Source organism: Bufo bufo, chromosome 6, assembly GCF_905171765.1.
Source record: "Bufo bufo chromosome 6, aBufBuf1.1, whole genome shotgun sequence".
Taxonomy (NCBI): domain Eukaryota; kingdom Metazoa; phylum Chordata; class Amphibia; order Anura; family Bufonidae; genus Bufo; species Bufo bufo.
The window spans coordinates 77,954,976-77,960,978 of NC_053394.1; positions in this window are offsets into that span (position 1 = coordinate 77,954,976).

Consider the following 6,003-nt stretch of genomic DNA (forward strand, 5'->3'; position numbering starts at 1 on the left):
AATCCTACGAATCCTTTACATATGAATTGTGTGAATGGTGTAAGAAACAAACTGATCCAAACTCAATATTCTTTTAATATGAAAAAATAAAGAGTCCTTACTTTTTTAACAAAGTATTCGTCAACACAGAAAGAAAGTAACCTTAAAGGGAACCTGTCAGCAGGATTTTGTGCATAGAGCTGAGGACATGGGTTGCTAAATGGCCGCTAGCACATCCGCAATACCCAGTCCACATAGCTCTGTGTGCTTTTATTGTGTAAAAAAAACGATTTGATACATATACAAATTATTAACCTGAGATGAGTCCTGTCCCTGACTCATCTCACATACAGGACTCATCTCTGGTTAATTTGCATATGTATCAAATCATTTTTTTACACAATAAAAGAACACAGAGCTATGGGGACTGGGTATTGCAGATGTGCTAGCGGCCATCTAGCAACTCATGTCCTCAGCTCTATGCACAAAATCCAGGTGACAAGTTCCCTTTAAGGACAACTGAAATGAGAGGTATATGGAGGCTGCCATTACTTGATCAATAACAGTTGCCTGGCTGTCCAGCTGATCCTCTTCCTCGAAAACATTAGCCATAGGCCCTGAACAAACATGCAGCAGATCAGGTGTTTATCAGACATTTTTGTCAGATCAGATAAGATTACCTGCATGCTTGTTTCTGGTGTGATTCATACACTACTGGTGCCAAATAGACAAGCAGGGTTGCCAGGCAACTGGTATTGTTTAAAAAAGGAAAAACATGGCAGCATCCACATACCTCTCACTCCAGTTGTCCTTTAAAGCACCTGAAGTTAGGGGGATTTGGAGGCTGACATGTTTTCTAAACAATACCAGTTGCCTGGCTGTCCAGCTGATCCTCTGCCTGTGATGCTTCTGTGAGCAACTATTCCAGGCTACCTAATAGTGTGGCCTACTATACCTGGCTACTTATCCTGGGGGCAACTATACCTACAGGCTACTATAACAGGCTACCTATACCAAAATTCAAGTGATATAGCTTACTACTGCACTTGAATTGCAAATGCACCTCTTCTGTGCAGGTCCTGTTCAACTACCAGGGTATATCTTATGTACCAGGGTAGATCTTATCTTATTACTGGGAGGTTTATATTGCTGTGTTACTTACTAGAGGGGGTTATATACTGAGGGGCAGTATCTAGTCTACTAAGGGGGCATTGTATTGAGGTAGCAGGCCTGAGAAGAAGAGAGCAGTGACATGGAGCAATACAAAATGTAGGGTTAAAGACTTCACTTATATATTTTTCTTCATGTCACTTTCAGGCAGAGTGTGCCAATAGCACCCCATATAATGGCATCATCTCAACCAGCATCAAACATCTGGAACTATTTCAAAATATCACTGAAATGCAAATTGCACCCTGTGCCCGGCAAAGACTCCCATACCACCTCAGCTATTTAGACATAGGCCCTGAGGAAGCAGGCAGTTGGATTTTCTATCTTCTTGAGACTGAAGTTTTACAGGAATTTTAAAGATCATGTTTGCACCTACTGGTATGTAATTAAGAGATGCAGGAAAGATCAACAGGACAACAGGCAACCCGTATATAAACATGGCACACTCCATATCCCGGCCTCAAGCTAAAACAATGCACCCTCCTCCATATCCCAATTTACTAAAGTTGTTCGTTCAAGGAAGATTTTTGTTCAGGAAAACCAGCATACGAACTCGTTCTGGGTCCAGTCTACTTCGTTTCCTATCAACTATGATGCCTGATGTGCTGAATAGTCTTTCTGAAATTACAGTGGAAGGAGGTGTAATTAAGAACTTTTTAGAGAGTGTTCTCAAATTCTGATATTTTTTGTTTTCTTTCCAGTACTTGAAAATATCAGAGGATGGTTGAATCAGTGGTTCTGCTAAGTAGGCATTTATTTCTTCCTCCGGAGATAGAGAATGCTCGCTGCTGCTGGAAGATGGTACCACCATCAATTGAGAATAATAACTCCACATGCTATGACCTCCTTGTTGTTCAGTTTGTGATGTTTGACTGTTATCTGCTCCTAGTCCTTGTGCTGATGAATGTCGATCAGTGTCCTCGCCTTGCATGCTTAGATCTGAATTTGTAATCTCAATGGCCAGTGTGGATTTAGCTTCCTCAAGTTTTTCTCTATTGATAAACACAGTTCCCTTGAATCAGTAAAGTACCAAGAGCATAGAGTTTTTCTGACTCAACAGAGTGATAGCGCCTTTTCATTGATGCAAGCAAATCATTTCTGAATCCCTGTATGGAAGCTATAGTGGATTTGAAATTCTGCAAAGCACGAATTGTACTGTTGACTAAAGGAATTATTTCAGAGATTGTCACTTGGCTTGAACTAGCCACAAAAGTAGCTCTATCAAACACATCAAGGATTCGTATCACTTCTTCTATAATTGTCCACTGCCGAGCACTAAGGCTCAGTTCACACCTGAGCGTTCTGAAAGGAGCGCTCTGTATGCGCGATTGTACGGGCGTTTACAAGCGCGCATACAGAGACAAGTGTACACACAGTGTCGCGCGTTCCCGAAAGTCTATGTACGGGAACGCGCGACAAGCGCCCAAAAAAACGCTCCTGTACTTGTGTGAGCGTCGGGCATTTTACAGCGCGATCGTACGCGCTGTAAAACGCCCAGGTGAGAACCATTCCCATAGGGAAGCATTGGTTTCTCCTTGTTGAGCGTTTTACAGCGCGTAGGAACGCGCTGTAAAACGCTCAGGTGTGAACTGAGCCTAAGATCTACCTGAAAATGTAGGTCAGAAGCAGATAATAAAACAGCTGGCTTTTGTTCCAGGAGACGAGCTAGCATGTGAAGCTGAGAGTTCCATCTGGTTGGTTCGTCTTGTATGAGACAATGAGGTTTCAGATTTAACTTGTCTTGAGCGGATCGTAAGGTTTTCATGGCTTTTGAAGAGTGTTTGTAATGTCTTACAATACTCCGGCAGGATGCCATAATTTCCTTAATTTCACTCTTGTTCAATAAACCATCTTTCAGAACTAATTGAAAGGTATGAGCCAGGCAAGGCAAGTGGTGAAACGGACTGCGCTGTAAAGCTGCTACCACATTAGGACCATTGTCTTTCATGACGCACACAACTTTTTGTGACAGATTCCATTCTGTCATAGTGCTGGTGATGAAAGCTTCTATGGCAGATGCTGTATGCGCAACCTCAGGAAAGGGAATACATTCCAAGCACAGGTGATGATACAGAAAGTTGTCATCTATGAAGTGAACTGTCAAACTGAGATAATCATCATAAGATGTAGATGTCCACATGTCTGTTGTTACTCCAATAAAATTGGTTTTCTCTAGAAGGTCCTGAACTTTTATCTTTACCTCTTCATACATTTCTGGAATTACCTTTTCTGCAATGTGTTTCCTGCTTGGGATGACATATCTTGGCTCTAGGTGGTTTATCAACTTTCTGAAACCTTTATCCTCTACTATGGATAGTGGTTGGTTGTCCTGACAGATCATTTAAGCGACTAATCGTGTAACTGTTTTAGCTCTTTTGTCTCCTGGTTTGAAAATTAGCTTTTTGTCTAGAAAGGCTGGCATAGTCCATTGCTGAGAAGGTGGTGTTACTGCTTTGCGTTTCACTGAGGGTGGTTTGAACGGACTTTCAGTAAACGATGACTCTGCTGATCCTGGACTAGGAGCTGGACTAGATGTTGATGCCGGACTGTGAACAAAATCGAATTCTTCATCTAGGTCTTCGGATGTTAAATCCTCATTGACTGACTGAGGGGCTGAGGGTGGAGCTGGAGGCAATAGTGGCGATGGTGAACGTGTGCCTTTCAGTTCCTGAAATTTGGAGAAATGTTTTGTTTTCAAATGTTTCCACATAGCTGAGGTGGTATGGGAGTCTTTTCTTCTGGATATTTTAGCCGGGCACAGGTTGCAATTTTCATAATTTTCATTCAGTGATATTTTGCAATAGTTCTAGATGTTTGATGCTGCTTGAGATGATGCCATCATATGGGGTGCTATTGGCCCACTCTGCCTGAAAGTGACATGAAAAAAAAAGTCTTTAACCCTACATTTTGTATTGCTCCATGTCACTGCTCTCTTCTTCTCAGGCCTGCTACCTCAATATAATGCCCCCTTAGTAGACTAGATACTGCCCCTCAGTATAGAACCCACTCTAGTAAGTAACACAGCAATATAAACCTCCCAGTCAAAACACATAAGATATACCCTGGTAGTTAAACAGGACCTGCACAGAAGAGGTGCATTTGCAATTCAAGTGCAGTAGTGAGCTATATCACTTGAATTTTATTTTGTTATTGGTAGCCTAGTATAGTTGCCCCCAGTATATGGAGCCTGGTATAGATGCCCCCATTTGTAGGTAGCCAGGTATAGTTGCCCCCAGGATAAGTAGCCAGGTATAGTAGCCCACACTATTAGGTAGCCTGGTATAGTTGCTCACAGTATTAGCTAGCCATGTATAGTTGCCTACAGTATTAGGTAGCCAGGCATTGGTGTTGTCAAAAGTACCTACCTGCACAACAAACCAGAAGGACCAACTGTGTTGCTCCAGGCAAGGTTGATGTCCTGCTCGGCGGCTCCAAACAAGGTCTGGTCTCCACTGCAGGCAACAGCGGTACTTGAGCGGGACCTGCACAGAAGATGTCAATATATGCAATTGAGAATAGTGCAGTTAGCAACAGCAAGCTTAGCTATATCACTTGAATTTTGGTATAGGTAGCCTGGTATAGTAGCCCCCAGTATATGGAGCCTGGTATAGATGCCCCCATTTGTAGGTAGCCAGGTATAGTTGCCCACAGTATTAGGTAGCCAGATATAGATGCCCCAGTATAGGTTAGACAATAGCCAGCTATAGTGCTTTAGTATAGGTTAGCCAGGTATAGTACCCCAGTATAGGTTAGCCAGGTATAGTACCCCAATAAATATAGGTTAGCCAGGTATAGTGCCCCATTATAGGTTAGCCCAGGCGAGTGGCGTACACACATTCCATGGGGCCCCAGTGCGAAACTGATCCATGGTGCCCCTTCCCTGTCAAAGCCACCCCCCACTGCAACTGCGACCCCTGTATGTACGCGTCTGCTCCCATGTGCCATACAGTGCCCTCGTGGGCCCTCATGTGCCATACAGTGCCCCCATGTGCCATTCCTTGCCTCAATGTGCCATACAGTGCCCCCATGTTCCATTCCTTGCCCCCATGTGCCCCCATGTGCCATACAGTGCCCCACATTGCCCTCATGTGCCATACAGTGCCCCCATGTGCTGTACAGTGCCCCCATGTGCTGTACAGTGCCCCCATGTGCTATACAGTGCCCCCATGTGCTGTACAGTGTCCCCATGTGCGGGTGAAGACTCTGAACCTGCAGTCGGACTACGGGCCACACTCCTCCAACATGAAGTGCTCCCGCTCCAGGCTGTAGTACCTTCGTATGTGTGGCTGGGGTGCTCAGTGAGGCTGAGGCAGGCTCCAGCAGTGCAGGAAGTCCGGGGCTTGCAGGCGTCTCTTCTCTCTGGCGGCGAGCGGCAGACACGAGTATTCTATCGATTATAATTTCTCGATTCATCGAGTAATCTAATAAGAAAAACCTCCTTAAAATAACGTACGAAATTAGGCATGTATAAAGTTATTGGTTTGAAGGGGTTAATGGAAACACCTTGGCATTAGGCATGTATAAAGTTATTGGTTTGGAGGGGTTAATGGAAGCACCTTGGCATTAGGCATGTATAAAGTTATTGGTTTGAAGGGGTTAATGGAAACACCTTGGCATTAGGCATGTATAAAGTTATTGGTTTGAAGGGGTTAATAACTTTATACATGCCCATTGCCAAGGTGTTTCCATTAACCCCTCCAAACCAATAACTTTATACATGCCCATTGCCAAGGTTCTTCCATTAACCCCTCTCCAAACCAATAACTTTATACATGCCAGCCTAATGCCAAGGTGCTTCCATTAACCCCTCCAAACCAATAACTTTATACATGCCCATTGGGTTTGGAGGGGTTA